The following is a 17,592-nucleotide window of genomic DNA, read 5'->3' on the forward strand; positions in this document are numbered from 1 at the left end:
ATTTTCCATCATCAGATTCCACATCTTTAAGACTTCTCCAGCCTGCAGCTCTGCAACGTGATCCTTAAACGTGGCGTATGGCCAGGTGACACAAATCATAGACTTTGTTCCTAATTAAATGCTTATCTGTCCTGACTCATTTCACTGGGACCAATGCAGTGGATCAAAAGCACAATTACAGTCCAAATGAGAAATTGCGAAAGTGGAAGTTCAATTGCTACAATATAGTTGTCTTCTCATGACATGGATTTCAATGCACACATTTACCAGCATAAAAAAAAAACGTTTCCCCTACATTTATGTAGGTGGAAGACATGTTCAAATATCCCAAATACTTGTGCAGCACATAGCAATTGAAAGAAAGGTTTAATGCTGGCTGACAGCTGCAAATCAGTCACGTGCTGCAGCAAACTGTGACTAACCTTGTCCTCTGTCCTGCATGTTTTTCTTTCTATGGCCCAATCTAACTGAAGGAAATTGGAACAGCTTTGGATCTCAGGTAACTACTGTAATACCTGACATACTGTCTTTAACCCACCTGTATAGGAAGTTTATATCCATCTATTGTCTAAAGCAGTGATGTCTGAAGTGCGGCCCGCAGTTAATTTTTTAACGGCCCGTTGAACATTCCAAAAAAACTAAGTGGAAAATATAGCAAACAGGGGAAATGTAATGAAACAAAGGTGCCATGCTGGATTTTTTTTTAAACTGTCATTGCTCAAAAAAAATATGAATTAAAATCAGTGTTGATATAAATTGACTTATTGAAGAATTCAACTACTTTGTAACAAATATTACATTTTGAAATGTTTTTTGGGGGAAAACGTTGCATATTTTGTGTTTGCCAAGTTTTCTATGACAATATGGGCATAAAACAAACACAAAAAAAATTATAAATACTTATAATCGATGGATAGATTTAAAGTAAAAAAACAGAATCATTTATGAACTTTTTTTTGACACTTATGAGGGGGGGGCTTTTGGATCCATGAAAATGTTAATGTTTTTTTAAGCTGTCATTAGTAAAATAAATAATAATGAATTAAAATCAATGTTATGAATGATTGACCAATTTAGGGCTCCAATTACTTGACATCAATTATTCCACTTGTATCTGTTTGGGGAAAAATGTTAGATATGTTGTGTTTACCGTAAAAACAGGGTTTTCTTTAACAAAAAAGGCATATAATGTCATGACTTGGTCTTGGGTGTGTGCTTTTCCAGGATGCAACGGAAAGTTGGCACGGGCGAGACGGGAATGAAGGTACATGATTTATTTATTATATCAAAAAAAAGTGCAAACGATAAGCGCGCACTGGGGCGGAGGTACAAACTTGACTAACGAAAACAAAAGACTTGCACGAGGGCAAAAAACTATGAACAACAACAAAACACTAACTGTGGCTTAATAAACAAAAACTTACTTGGCATGGACATGAAGTGCGCAGAGGTGGACAGAGTGTGACAGGGGGCATAAATGCGGGGATGTCGTCAGGACGAACAACAGAAAATGAATGAACTTAAATACTATGGACATGATTAGTGAAAGCAGGTGCGTGACTCAAAACGTGAAACAGGTGCGTGACGTGACAAGTGAAAACTAATGGTTGCTATGGTGACAAACAAGAGTGCACAATGAGTCCAAACGTGGAACAGGTGAAACTAATGGGGTAATCATGGAAACAAGACAAGGGAGTGAAAAGACAGAAACTAAAGAGTCCTATAACTAAACAAAACCTGACTTAAAACAAAACATGATTACACAGACATGACATATAAGGTATAAAAAAATAAATAAATCCAACTTTATATCAATAGATCTGAAGTTAAGATTTGAGCGTTGGGAAAAAATACTTATTATATATAAATATTTATATACATATATTTATTTATATACATATGTGTATATATGTATATATATATATATATATATATATATATATATATATATTAGAGATTTTAAAGCATTTATCGGTCCTTTTTAAAAAATAAAATAAGATAAATAAATTAAAAACATTTTCTTGAATAAAAAATAAAGTAAAACAATATAAAAACAGTTACATAGAAACTAGTAATTCATGAAAATGAGTATAATTAACCATTAAAGGTTAGTACTATTAGTGGACCAGCAGCACGCACAATCATGTGTGCTTACGGACTGTATTCTTGAAGACCGTATTGATATATATTGATATATAATGTAGGAACCAGAATATTAATAACAGAAAGAAACAACCCTTTTGTGTGAATGAGTGTAAATGGGGGAGGGAGGTTTTTTGGGTTGGTGTACTAATTGTAAGTGTATCTTGTGTTTTTTATGTTGATTTAATTTAAAAAAACAAAACAAAAAAAAACGATACCGATAATAAAAAAACCTATACCTATAATTTCCGATATTACATTTTAAAGCATTTATCGGCCGATAATATTGGCAGGCCGATATTATTGGACATCTCTAATATATATATATATATATATATATATATATATATATATATATATACTGTGTGTATATATACATGTATACATATATGTATATAAATATTTATATATAATAAGTCTTTTTTCCCAACACTCAAATCTTAACTTCCGATCTATTGATATAAAGTTGGATTTATTTATTTTTTTATACCTTTTATGCCTTTTTTGTTAAAGAAAACCCTGTTTTTATAGTAAACACAACATATCTAACATTTTTCCCCAAACAGATAAAAGTGGAATAATTTATGTGAAGTAATTGGAGCCCTAAATTGGTCAATCATTCATAACATTGATTTTAATTCATTATTATTTATTTTACTAATGACAGCTTTAAAAAAACACTAACATTTTCATGGATCCAAAATGCCCCCACTCATAAAAGTGTCAAAAAAAAGTTCATAAATGATTCTGTTTTTTACTTTAAATCTATCCATCGATTATAAGTATTTATAATTTTTGTGTGTTTTTGTTTTATGCCCATATTGTCATAGAAAACTTCGTTTTTATGGCAAACACAAAATATAGAACGTTTTCCCCAAAAAAAACATTTCAAAATGGAATATTTGTTACAAAGTAGTTGAATTCTTCAATAAATCAATTTATATCAACACTGATTTTAATTCATAATTTACAATTTACAATTCATAACATCTCTATATTTATTTATTCTTGTAAAACACTAATGCAATGCCACACACAGATATAAATAGTCAGCTGAACAATTGGAGTAGTCTTTAAAAATATTTTACTGATGGACAAATGAATAGAAATAGGCTCGATGAATACTCACTATATGACTATAACTAAACTATAACCTACATTCTTGTACGACAACAGAATGGCTAGCAGAACAGAAGGCAGAGGAAACTACACGCCTTGATTGAGTATTTGCTAACTTTACAGATCACGAAAAAGGTCAATTCGGATCACTAATGTTGTTAGCATAAATGAATGGGATTTAACATAGAGAAAATTAGCATCACGGCTAACGGAGAAATATTTTCGGTTCATTATGAGACTGTGGTGGTACATAAACCTAGCTAGCTAGAGATATTGGCCCCAAAATCATTTAACAAGTACAAGAACAGCCAGCTAGCTTGAGTGGAAGTCTGCTGGAGTAGTCTACAGTCTTACAGTAACAAGCAATTACTCCTCTATTAAACTTAAATAGTATAGATCAAATATATTTACCCCAGTAATATCATCAACACTTACCTGACTGGATGAAGTCATTGGACTCAAATACTGGTGTGGCCTCAATAGCCCTGCTGTAGCATGCTGTGAATTATCTGTGCATGTGATGGGGTTGAAATTCTACTGAATTTGCATTAAATCAGGTTGTTTTAGGTGTACTGGAGAGGAGGCTACGCCGGATAGTCGAACCTCGGATTCAGGAGGAACAGTGTGGTTTTCGCCCTGGTCGTGGAACTGTGGACCAGCTCTATACTCTCGGCAGGGTCCTTGAGGGTGCATTGGAGTTTGCCCAACCAGTCTACATGTGCTTTGTGGACTTGGAGAAGGCATTCGACCGTGTGCCTCGGGAAGTCCTGTGGAGAGTGCTCAGAGAGTATGGGGTATCGGACTGTCTGATTGTTGCGGTCTGCTCCCTGTACGATCAGTGGCAGAGCTTGGTCCGCATTGCCGGCAGTAAGTCGGACACGTTTCCAGTGAGGGTTGGACTCCGCCAAGGCTGCCCTTTGTCACCGATTCTGTTCATAACTTTTATGGACAGAATTTCTAGGCGCAGTCGAGGGGGTCCGGTTTGGTGGCTGCAGGATTAGGTCTCTGCTTTTTGCAGATGATGTGGTCCTGATGGCTTCGTCTGGCCAGGATCTTCAGCTCTCACTGGATCGGTTCGCAGCCGAGTGTGAAGCGACTGGGATGAGAATCAGCACCTCCAAGTCAGAGTCCATGGTTCTCGCCCGGAAAAGGGTGGAGTGCCATCTCCAGGTTGGGGAGGAGACCCTGCCCCAAGTGGAGGAGTTGAAGTACCTAGGAGTCTTGTTCACAAGTGAGGGAAGAGTGGATCGTGAGATCGACAGGCGGATCGGTGCGGCGTCTTCAGTAATGCGGACACTGTATCGATCCGTTGTGGTGAAGAAGGAGCTGAGCCGGAAGGCAAAGTTCTCAATTTACCGGTCGATCTACATTCCCATCCTCACCTATGGTCATGAGCTTTGGGTTATGACCGAAAGGACAAGATCACGGGTACAAGCGGCCGAAATGAGTTTCCTCCGCCGGGTGGCGGGGCTCTCCCTTAGAGATAGGGTGAGAAGCTCTGCCATCCGGGGGGAGCTCAAAGTAAAGCCGCTGCTCCTCCACATCGAGAGGAGCCAGATGAGGTTGTTCGGGCATCTGGTCAGGATGCCACCCGAACGCCTCCCTAGGGAGGTGTTTAAGGCACGTCCAACCGGTAGGAGGCCCCGGGGAAGACCCAGGACACGTTGGGAAGACTATGTCTCCCGGCTGGCCTGGGAACGACTCGGGATCCCCCGGGAAGAGCTGGACGAAGTGGCTGGGGAGAAGAAAGTCTGGGCTTCCCTGCTTAGGCTGCTGCCCCCGCGACCCGACCTCGGATAAGCGGAAGAAGATGGATGAATGGATGAGGTTGTTTTTAGAGATGTCCGATAATATCGGATTTTATCGGCCGATAAATGCTTTAAAATGTAATATCGGAAATTATCGGTATCGTTTTTTTTATTATCGGTATTGTTTTTTTTATTTTTTTTATTTTATTAAATCAACATAAACACAAGATACACTTACAATTAGTGCACAACCCAAAAAACCTCCCTCCCCCATTCACACTCATTCACACAAAAGGGTTGTTTCTTTCTGTTATTAATATTCTGGTTCCTACATTATATATCAATATATATCAATACAGTCTGCAAGGGATACAGTCCGTAAGCACCAGTGTTGGGTTAGTTACTGAAAAACAGTAACTAGTTATAGTTACTAGTTACTTCATTTCAAAAGTAACTCAGTTACTAACTCAGTTACTTACACTAAAAAGTAATGCGTTACTGTGAAAAGTAACTATTTAGTTACTTCTTTTTTTCTTCTCTTTTTTTTTAAAGCTCCAATTAATGCCCATTTAGCCTTCATGTCAGTACTGTTATTGCACTGGAGAATAATACAATCTGTTGATCAACTTGACATACATTTGTATCACTGAACTCTGCTAAGCAATGTGGTCGACATACAACACACAAAGACAAAGATATGTTACAAAGGCCAATTTGTTTCTGGCCAGAACAAATTGACAAAACTATTTTAAATAGCTGCAACATAACATACATAAGTAACAAACAGCATAATAACAGCATAGCTGTAAAGCAAGAAAGGCACACACTACATACACAAAGCCTAACCAGGCATTTTTTCCTCAAGAAATTCTGACACAAAATCATGTCTGAAGCCCAGAACACTCTACACATTTCCCCAGTTTTAGTTTAGAGATAAGGAAAGATTGGCCTGGCCCACTAGCATCCCTCTTTATGATTGACAGAGTGTGTGTACCTTCAGTTCTGAAAGATGAACAGAGGCAGAGTTAATCCTTACGTGGTGAAGTGTCATTGGAGTCTCTGTCTCTCTTTACTAGCTTCGTCGAAGCATGTTGCTATGTAGCTTGTTTCAGCAGATTTGAATTGCTGTTTTGGGCAGTAGATGGGATCTTTGATCCAAAGCACAATTTACATTTAACTAAATTGTTATTTTCTTTGTGCTCGACAAAAGAAAAGTAGTGAAAATATATCCATGTTAGCAAACTCGACTTCTGGCTCCGCCATGATCAGACACGCCCCCCTCCCCTCCCTCCACACACTCACACACAGAGCGCACGTCTCTCTTCTCCGGCTTGTGACACAAGAAGAATCAGAACGATGACACAGCTAGCAGCCCTCCGATAAAACACACTTTATACTACAAAAAAAGTAACGTAAAATAACGCAGTAACGCATCATGTAGTAACGGTAACTGAATTACTGAATATAAAAAAATAACGCGTTAGATTACTAGTTACCGCCGAATCTAACGGCGTTACAGTAACGCGTTACTTTGTAACGCGTTAGTCCCAACACTGGTAAGCACACATGATTGTGCGTGCTGCTGGTCCACTAATAGTACTAACCTTTAACAGTTAATTTGACTTATTTTCATTAATTACTAGTTTCTATATAACTGTTTTTATATTGTTTTACTTTCTTTTTTATTCAAGAAAATGTTTTTAATTTATTTATCTTATTTTATTTTATTAATTAAAAAAAAAAAGACCTTATCTTCACCATACCTGGTTGTCCAAATTAGGCATAATAATGTGTTAATTCCACGACTGTATATATCGGTATCGGTTGATATTGGTATCGGTAATTAAAGAGTTGGACAATAACGGGATATCGGCAAAAAGCCATTATCGGACATCCCTAGTTGTTTTAGCTAATAATCATACTGCAAGATCTAGCATGTTGCATTCAATGTTTATTGACATTTATTTCCCATTAATTCCCATATATTCCCGTTAATTCCCATGGAAATATTTCAACTTTGAATATTCCCGGAATTTTGCAACCCTAGTCCTACATACAAACACAGTGTTACTGTTCAAAATGTGTGTAATGTTACAGTGGCCAAACATATTAAACACACTTGTAAATAACACCTCTGCCTTGTTTTTAATGAATACTTAGGTCTTCTACACTACAGTAATTTAATGTCGGCCGCTATGATGGGACTTGGAGAGCCAATTTTTGTCTGAGGTGGTACTCTGTGAAAAAGGTTTGACAACCACTGGTCTACGGTGACAGACAGGTGCTGGTTAATGATTTCCCTCTTCCTCTCCCTCCTCACCAGCGTCCATGGCCTTGAGCAACTCCTGCCTTTTATCCTCCACTCTTTCTTCACTTCAACCGCTCTCGTTGTCCGTAACAGTTCCCCCCTCCCCGCCCTTCCCTGAGCGTTGGCTATACCTTCATGACTGACTGCCGCGCGTTCCTCCGCCATGGCCCGCAGGAAGAGGGAGTTAGTACATGTCAGCAAGCACAGGTATGTACTGCGGTCACCAGCTGGCTGCTGGAAGCACTCAGACGCTCACGTGATGCACTCGCAGCATCGATACCAAGCTGGAGGTGGCCTAATTATGTACAGTGTTTATGTGCTCAACACTGACTACTGTCTACAGAATTAGTCAACAATGGCTGTAGATAAGACCTGGGCAAAATACGGCCCGCGGGCCACATGCGGTCCAACCTTTTTTCCACCAGGGACCTGTTTAATGTATGCACTATTTTCACGGACTGGCTTTCCACGTGTGGCAGATAAAAACAGCAAAAAAATTAGCATGAAAAATCCACTCACCATAACGCTGAAGTAGTGGGAGTCCTGGGCGTGTTTCTTTGCGAAGAGATGGTCCCCGGCACGTTGATGGCATATACTATACCTGTATACCAGTGTTTCTTAACCATAGTGTTGGGCAGTGAGCGCCCCCCAGAATGTAATACATCTGTTACCATAGGCCGCAGCGGTACTTAATTATAATACACTTTCTACCACTGACAGAAGAACAGAAGAAGTATGGCGCTAATGTCATAGAAACATTTTTTAAGCGCATAAATTATGACTAAAGTGGTGAAGCTGTATTTTCATTTGCACTTAAATTTTATTGACAGTGTAGTTAAGAAACATATTTATTAATGTACTAACCCTTTTTCCATATGAGTTGGGAAATTGTGTTAGATGTAAATATAAACGGAATACAATGATTTGCAAATCATTTTCAACCCATATTCAGTTGAATATGCTACAAAGACAACATATTTGATGTTCAAACTGATAAACTTTTTTTTTTTTTGTAATTAATCATTAACTTTAGAATTTGATGCCAGCAACACGTGACAAAGACGTTGGGAAAGGTGGCAATAAATACTGATAAAGTTGAGGAATGCTCATCAAACACTTATTTGGAACATCCCACAGGTGAACAAGCAAATTGGGAAAAGGTGGGTGCCATGATTGGGTGTAAAAGTAGATTCCATGAAATGCTCAGTCATTCACAAACAAGGATGGGGCGAGGGTCACCACTTTGTCAACAAATGCGTGAGCAAATTGTTGAACAGTTTAAGAAAAACCTTTCTCAACCAGCTATTGCAAGGATTTCAGGGATTTCACCATCTACAGTCCGTAATATCATCAAAGGGTTCAGAGAATCTGGAGAAATCACTGCACGTAAGCAGCCAGGCCCGTGACCTTCGATCCCTCAGGCTGTACTGCATCAACAAGCGACATCAGTGTGTAAAGGATATCCCCACATGGGCTCAGGATCACTTCAGAAACCCACTGTCAGTCACTACAGTTGGTCGCTACATCTGTAAGTGCATGTTGAAACTCTCCTATGCAAGGCGAAAACCATTTATCAACAACACCCAGAAACGCCGTCGGCTTCGCTGGGCCTGAGCTCATCTAAGATGGACTGATACAAAGTGGAAAAGTGTTCTGTGGTCTGACGAGTCCACATTTCAAATTTTTTTTTTGAAACTGTGGACGTCGTGTCCTCTGGACCAAAAAGGAAAAGAACCATCCGGATTGTTACAGGCGCAAAGTTGAAAAGCCAGCATCTGTGATGGTATGGGGGTGTATTAGTGCCCAAGACATGGGTAACTTACACATCTGTGAAGGCGCCATTAATGCTGAAAGGTACATACAGGTTTTGGAGCAACATATGTTGCCATCCAAGCAACGTTACCATGGACGCCCCTGCTTATTTCAGCAAGACAATGCCAAGCCAGGTGTTACATCAACGTGGCTTCATAGTAAAAGAGTGCGGGTACTAGACTGGCCTGCCTGTAGTCTAGACCTGTCTCCCATTGAAAATGTGTGGCGCATTATGAAGCCTAAAATACCACAACGGAGACCCCCGGACTGTTGAACAACTTAAGCTGTACATCAAGCAAGAATGGGAAAGAATTCCACCTGAGAAGCTTAAAAAATGTGTCTCCTCAGTTCCCAAACGTTTACTGTTGTTAAAAGGAAAGGCCATGTAACACAGTGGTGAACATGCCCTTTCCCAACTACTTTGGCACGTGTTGCAGCCATGAAATTTTAAGTTAATTATTATTTGCAAAAAAAAATAAAAATTTATGAGTTTGAACATCAAATATGTTGTCTTTGTAGTGCATTCAATTGAATATGGGTTGAAAAGGATTTGCAAATCATTATATTCCGTTTATATTTACATCTAACTCAATTTCCCAACTCATATGGAAACGGGGTTTGTAGTTTCTAGTAAATGTATTGTTTATTTGGTTAGTACTTTTTCTCCAATCAGCCTGACCTAAGTCTAAGGTTTATGTGTTAAATTAATAATCATTTTTGTGATTAATATATGCTTTTATATACTTTGACTAGGTAAACTGTAAGTAGGTTAGATATAATTATTGAATATGATCAAAAGCAAGAGTGAGATTACTAATTCAGTGCTAATATTGAAGTGGTACCCGGGACACTCTGTAGTGGAAAAGTTGGGTCTTGAGGTCAAACAGGTTAAGGACCCCTGCTATATACAATGACTGCAGATAGAAATGGCACATTACCATTATACATGTTCATTAATGTGCATTAATGTACAAACCCCGTTTCCATATGAGTTGGGAAATTGTGTTAGATGTAAATATAAACAGAATACAATGATTTGCAAATCATTTTCAACCCATATTCAATTGAATGCACTACAAAGACAAGATATTTGATGTTCAAACTCATAAACTTGATTTTTTTTTTTACAAATTATAATTAACTTAGAATTTCATGGCTGCAACACGTGCCAAAGTAGTTGGGAAAGGGCATGTTCACCACTGTGTTACATGGCCTTTCCTTTTAACAACACTCAGTAAACGTTTGGGAACTGAGGGGACACATTTTTTAAGCTTCTCAGGTGGAATTCTTTCCCATTCTTGCTTGATGTACAGCTTAAGTTGTTCAACAGTCCGGGGGTCTCCGTTGTGGTATTTTAGGCTTCACAATGTGCCACACATTTTCAATGGGAGACAGGTCTGGACTACAGGCAGGCCAGTCTAGTACCCGCACTCTTTTACTATGAAGCCACGTTGATGTAACACGTGGCTTGGCATTGTCTTGCTGAAATAAGCAGGGGCGTCCATGGTAACGTTGCTTGGATGGCAACATAAGTTGCTCCAAAACCTGCATGTACCTTTCAGCGTTAATGGCACCTTCACAGATGTGTAAATTACCCATGCCTTGGGCACTAATACACCCCCATACCATCACAGATGCTGGCTTTTCAGCTTTGCGCCTATAACAATCCGGATGGTTCTTTTCCTCTTTGGTCCGGAGGACATGACGTCCACAGTTTCCAAAAACAATTTGAAATGTGGACTCGTCAGACCACAGAACACTTTTCCACTTTGTATCAGTCCATCTTAGATGAGCTCAGGCCTAGCGAAGCCGACGGCGTTTCTGGGTGTTGTTGATAAATGGTTTTCACCTTGCATAGGAGAGTTTTAACTTGTACTTACAGATGTAGCAACCAACTGTAGTTACTGACAGTGGGTTTCTGAAGTGTTCTTGAGCCCACGTGGTGATATCCTTTACACACTGATGTCGCTTGTTGATGCAGTACAGCCTGAGGGATGGAAGGTAACGGGCTTAGCTGCTTACGTGCAGTGATTTCTCCAGATTCTCTGAACCCTTTGATGATATTACGGACCGTAGATGTTCCAAATAAGTGTTTGATGAGCATTCCTCAACTTCATCAGTATTTATTGCCACCTTTCCCAACTTCTTTGTCACGTGCTGCTGGCATCAAATTCTAAAGGTAATGATTATTTGCAAAAAAAAAAAATGTTTATCAGTTTGAACATCAAATATGTTGTCTTTGTAGCAAATTCAACTGAATGTGGGTTGAAAATGATTTGCAAATCAATGTATTCCGTTTATATTTACATCTAACACAATTTCCCAACTCGTATGGAAACGGGGTTTGTACTATAACAAATGTCAACTTCTATCAGGAGTTGTAATATACATCAATTAACAAGATTATTCAAGATTTCAAGATCTTGAAATTGGTGTGTTTAATGGGACAGACGAAAGTTAAGTTGGAGAAAACGCGGTAGTTTATAAATTAGTTAATATTTCTGGGTGGCCCGGTAGCAAATGCGTCACGGACCGGTACCAGTCCCCGGACTGGTTATTGGGGACTACTGCCCTATATGATTTATACACACATTTTTCTCTCAATATGGCCACCCGAGTCAAAATATTTGCCCAGCTCTGCAGTAGATGAATGGAATAGACAGCATGTATGCAAATGTGTGCAGCACCTGAGTAAAATGTGTGCAGGTGCTGCAGTGAAACACTTTAACCACAGTGGGAGGGAGGGTGGGAGTGGGGGAGGAGAATGAGAGGACAACAGTAGAGAGAGAGAGAGAGAGGGAGGGAGGGAAGAAGGGGAAAGGAGTGAGGAGGAAGGAAGCTTAGTTAGACAGTCAGATGTGCATTGTGAGTAGCTGGCTGGTTATCAACCTCTGTTGTTGGTGTTTTTCCAGAGGAGGAGGGCAAGTTGGAAGGAAAAAGAAGAATCTGTGAGGAACACAAGGCCAGAATGGATAACGGAGCTCTTCAGGCTGAGCCTTCACTGGCGTGGACCTTCACACTGTCGCCGCTGGTCTCCATCCAGCACGCACTGGGCCGCTCACACCAATGAGGTATTGAACACGTGCATCGGAGACACTCATGCCACAACATTTGCTCTCTGGTTAATGTGCTGCAGCTGCACAAATGGTTGCATGAGCCTCTCTGGCAGGGTGAGCTACTTGCACTGCAGCTTGCCAAAGGGTGGAAGGATGTTTACTGCAACTCTGCCTTGACTGGATCCAATGACAGGACAGTCAGCACACTTTTGTGTAGTTCCAGTCATACAGACCTTAAATTTTAAAACTGCCATAAAATCATGGCTCAGCTCAACCTCTCGCTGATCTGAACCAAAATTGATCCCCAGCAACTTTCCGAAGCATCAAACAGTGGTTACAGTGTACTGTATTTTTCGGACTATAAGTCCCAGTTTTTTTCATAGTTTGGCTGAGGGTGCGACTTATACTCAGGAGCGACTTATGTGTGAAGTTATTAACACATTAGCGTAAAATATCAAATAATATTATTTATCTCATTCACATAAGAGACTAGAGGTATAAGATTTCATGGGATTTAGCGATTAGGAGTGACAGATTGTTTGGTAAACGTATAGCATGTTCTATATGTTATAGTTATTTGAATGACTCTTACCATAATATGTTACGTTAACATACCAGGCACGTTCTCAGTTGGTTATTTATGCCTCATATAACGTACACTTATTCAGCCTGTTGTTCACTATTCTTTATTTATTTTAAATTGCCTTTCAAATTGTTTATAGGGTTAGGCGCTATAAGTGTTCAACTTCAGCCTAAACCCTTTCGGTCTGCAACATTTTCATTTTCAATCTATGAATGTACAACTGTTTGTTTATTTTGTTGACCATTGACCGAAGAATAAACTTTACTTACTTACTTACTTAAAAATGTCTATTCTTGGTGTTGGATTTTATCAAATAAATTTCCCCTCAAAAATGCGACTTATATATGTTTTTTTCCTTTTTTATTATACATTTTCGGCAGGTGCGACTGATACTCTGAAAAATATGGTATATATATTTTCTCATTCTGTTTTGCACACTCTTGGACTGCAAAAACTGAAATCTAAGTATAATTAAATATCTCAAATAAGGGTGATATTTGCTTATTTTCTGTCTGATAAGATAATTCTTCTCTCTAAGCAGATTTTATGTTGGAGTGTTTTACTTGTTTTAAGGGTCCTAAATTATCTCAGTAAGATATTACAGCTTGTTGCTGAGATTTTATGACCTATATTGAGTAAAACATGCTTGAAACTAGAATATCAACTGTTGCAAAGCTGTGTCATCAACACTCACAAGTATAAAACTGCTTTTTTTAAAAGTAATAATGTCTTACTTCAAGCATGAAAAAAAAATCATTATGCCGAGCGCATATCATTATGTCAGGATAATGGCACCAGCATTATTTAATTTAAAAATATTTTTCAACATATTGAGCCAAAAGGTCTTTTTTTTTTTTTTTTTTTTTTTTTTTACCTTGTTATTAGTGAGAATATACTTATTTTAAGGTATTTTTGGGTTCATTGAAGTTAGCTAATTTTACTTGTTTTGGAAAGTCTTGACAAGCAGAATTTTCTTGTTCTATTTGCAGATAATTTTGCTTAGTTCAAATAAAATACCCCTAATTTTTGTATTTTTTTTCTTGTTTTTGAACACTTACTTTTTGCAGTGTGGAGTCAACATGTGCATAGTCATGTACATAGTGTATATACCCCCCCACCCCATTTTTTGTATATATTGTTTTTCATATCACCTGCCATGTATACTTTGTATATGTACATAATTTTTCCATCTTTTTAACATATTTTTTTATATACATGTTGCAGGTTATATATATTTTATTATTGAATGTATCAAATGTGATGAATATGTAATGGACCACAATAGAAACAAGCCATTTGGCTTTTTGTGCCATCCATTTACCTTTTTAAAGCATTACATGGATTACATTCTTTAAGATGTCAATAAACTTCTCAATCAATCAATCAATATAAATTAGAGATGTCTGATAATATCGGCCTGCGGCAGGCCACATCATTTTATGTGGCCAGCCTCTTCATTTTGTGTGTCTCTACGCATTATTTTGCGTAGCCCGCCCTACCATTTTGAGGGGCTGCCACATTGTTTTATGTGGTCTGCCACATCATTTTGTGTAGCCCACCACAACAGTGAGTGGACTGTCACATCATTTCATGTGGTCCACCACATCATTTCATGTGGTCCACCACATTATTTTGTGTAGCCACATCATTTTATGTGGCCCCCATCATCATTGTATGTCTCACCACATTATTTTGCGTAGCCCGCCATACCATCTTGAGGGGCTGCCACATTGTTTTATGTGGTCTGCCACATCATTTCGGGTGGCCCACCACAACAGTTTTAGTGGGCTGTCACATCATTACATGTGGTCCACCACATTATTTTGTGTACCCACATCATTTTATGTGGCTGCAGCGGCGTCATTTTGTGTGCCTCACCACATTATTTTGCGTAGCACGCCACACCATTTTATATGGCCCACCACACCATTTAAATGGCCCACAACAACAGTTTGTGTGGACTGTCATTTCACGTGGTCCACCACATTATTTTGTGTAGCTCGCCACATCATTTTTTGTGGCCCACCGCTTCATCTAATGTGGCTCGCCATATCATTTAATGAGGCCTGCCACATTATTTAATGTGGGCCGCCATATTATTTAACTTGGCCCTCCATATCATTTAATGAGGCTTGCCCTATTATTTAATTTGGCCCTCCATATCATTTACTGTGGCCCTCCATATCATTTGACTTGGCCCTCCATATCATTCAATAAGGCCCGCCATATTATTTAATTTGGCCCTCCATATCATTTAACGAGGCCCGCCATATCATTTAACGAGGCCCGTCATATCATTTAATTTGGCCCTCCATATCATTTAATGAGGCCCGCCATATTATTTAACTTGGCCCTCCAAATCATTTAATGAGCTCGCCATATTATTAAATTTGGCCCTCCATATCATTTATTGTGGCTGTCAATATCATTTAATAAGGCCCGCCATATTATTTAATTTGGCCCTCCATATCATTTAATGAGGCCCGCCATATTATTTAATTTGGCCCTTCATATCATTTAATGTGGCCCGCCATATAATTTGACTTGGCCCTCCATATCATTTAATGAGGCCCCTCATATCATTTAATTTGGCCCTCCATATCATTTAATGAGGCCCGCCATATTATTTAACTTGGCCCTCCAAATAATTTAATGAGGCTCGCCATATTATTAAATTTGGCCCTCCATATGATTTAATGTGGCCCACCATATTATTTAACTTGGCCCTCCATATCATTTAATAAGGCCCGCCATATTATTTAATTTGGCCCTCCATATCATTTAATAAGGCCCGCCATATCATTTAATTTGGCCCTCCAAATAATTTAATGAGGCTCGCCATATTATTAAATTTGCACCTCCACATCATTTAATGTGGCCCGCCATATTATTTAACTTGGCCCTACATATCATTTCATAAGGCCCGCCCTTATCATTTAATGAGGCCCTCCATATCATTTAATTTGGCCTGCCATATTATTTAATTTGGCCCTCCATATCATTTCATAAGGCCCGCCCTTATCATTTAATGAGGCCCTCCATATCATTTAATGTGGCCTGCCATATTGTTTAATTTGGCTCTCCATATCATTTAATGAGGCCAGCCATATTATTTAATTTGGCCCTCCATATCATTTATAGAGGCCAGCCATATTATTTTATTTGGCCCTCCATATCATTTAATGAGACCTGCCATACTATTTGATTTGGCCCGCCATATCATTTAATGTGGCCTGCGAAAGCTTGGAAATAATGTGCGACAATAAAACATTGTATCTCTATTGCTAAATGTATTTGTTTTCTCAGTTTTGACAGAAAAATTGTGCTGGATACTATTACACGTCTGCTAAACTTGCATGTTATCTGATCCTGTAACAAGATATTATTAAATATCTGCTTGTCACCTTGACTTCAAAGCAAATGATCAATCGGTCAGTTAGTAAAGAAAAAGATGAATGCATAGGCAGTTAGGTAAAAATATCACGAGGCGATTATACATTCATGTACATCAACTGTTACATGCGGCCCTCTGAGGGGTAGCCACAACTGCGATACGGCCCTCAATGAATAGGGACTTTGACACGCGCGTTTTAAATCAGTACATTCTGAAAGTCATACGATGAATTTACAGTACAGCGCTGTAAAAAAAGTATTGGGAAGCATTAAGTTTGCAGTGCTAGTATAATTATTCAGTCTCAAAATAGAAGTGTTTAGAGCAGCTGTGTCCAAAGTGTGGCCTGGGGGCCATTATCAGTCTACTGCCTGATTGTTTTGGCATACTGTAGAAAGAATATGAAAGTAAAATTAGTAAGATACATTACTACACTGCAAAAACTGAAATTTAAGTAAGATTAAATATCTCAAATAAGGGTGATATTTGCTTATTTTTTGTCTGATAAGATAATTCTTCTCACTAAGCAGATTTTATGTTAAGAGTGTTTTACTTGTTCTATGGGTTTTGGTCTTAAATGATCTCAGTAAGATATTACATCTTGTAGCTGAGATTTGATGACCTATATTGAGTAAAACATGCTTGAAACGAGAAAATCAAGTGTTGCAAAGCTGTGTCATCAACACTCACAAGTATAAAACTGCTTTTTCAAAGTAATAATTTCTTACTTCAAGCATGAAAACAAAAATCATGATGCCGAGCGCATATCATTATGTCAAGATAATGGCTCTAGCATTTATTTCATTTAAGAATATTTTTCAACATATTAAGCAAAAAGGTCCCTTTTTTTTCTACCAAGAAAAGTGCACTTGTTATTAGTGAGAATATCCTTATTTTAAGGTATTTTTGGGCTCATTGAGGTTAGCTAATTTTACTTGTTTTGGAAAGTCTTGACAAGCCAAATTTTCTTGTTCTATTGGCAGATAATTTTGCTTAGTTCAAATAAAATACCCCTCATTTTTGTATTTTTTTTTCTTATTTTTGAACACTGACTTTTTGCAGTGCAGATATTGCACTCATTTGCTTTGTCACCTTTTTGTTCGGATGGCTCGACATATACGATCATTGCTCGCCACATTGCGTACTCAAAGAATTGAGTATATTGTAATTATTTTGGGCCTCAATTAAGCATTTCAAGCATATAAATTGCAACATGGACTTAAAACATCAATACTAATAGTTAGGGCTGTGAATCTTTGGGTGTCCCACGATTCGATTCAATATCGATTCTTGGGGTCACGATTCGATTCAAAATCCTTTTTTTTTTTTTCAATTCAACACGATTCTCGACGATTTTTTCCCGATTCAAAAGGATTCTCTATTCATTCAATACATAGGATTTCAGCAGGATCTACCCCAGTCTGCTGACATGC

At 38.3% G+C, this 17,592-nt stretch overlaps 1 protein-coding gene across 2 annotated transcripts in view; it reads left to right on the plus strand.

Moving 5' to 3' along the window:
- Positions 1-12,031: 12,031 nt before the first annotated feature.
- Positions 12,032-17,592, plus strand: part of arhgef19 (Rho guanine nucleotide exchange factor (GEF) 19) — a 65,852-nt gene continuing 60,291 nt past the window's right edge. For both annotated transcript variants that reach the window (XM_061970489.1, XM_061970490.1), the window contains exon 1: positions 12,032-12,200. The gene's annotated coding sequence lies outside the window, so the exon portion shown is untranslated. The remainder of the gene's footprint in view (positions 12,201-17,592) is intronic.

Source organism: Nerophis lumbriciformis, linkage group LG01 (assembly GCF_033978685.3).
Source record: "Nerophis lumbriciformis linkage group LG01, RoL_Nlum_v2.1, whole genome shotgun sequence".
Taxonomy (NCBI): domain Eukaryota; kingdom Metazoa; phylum Chordata; class Actinopteri; order Syngnathiformes; family Syngnathidae; genus Nerophis; species Nerophis lumbriciformis.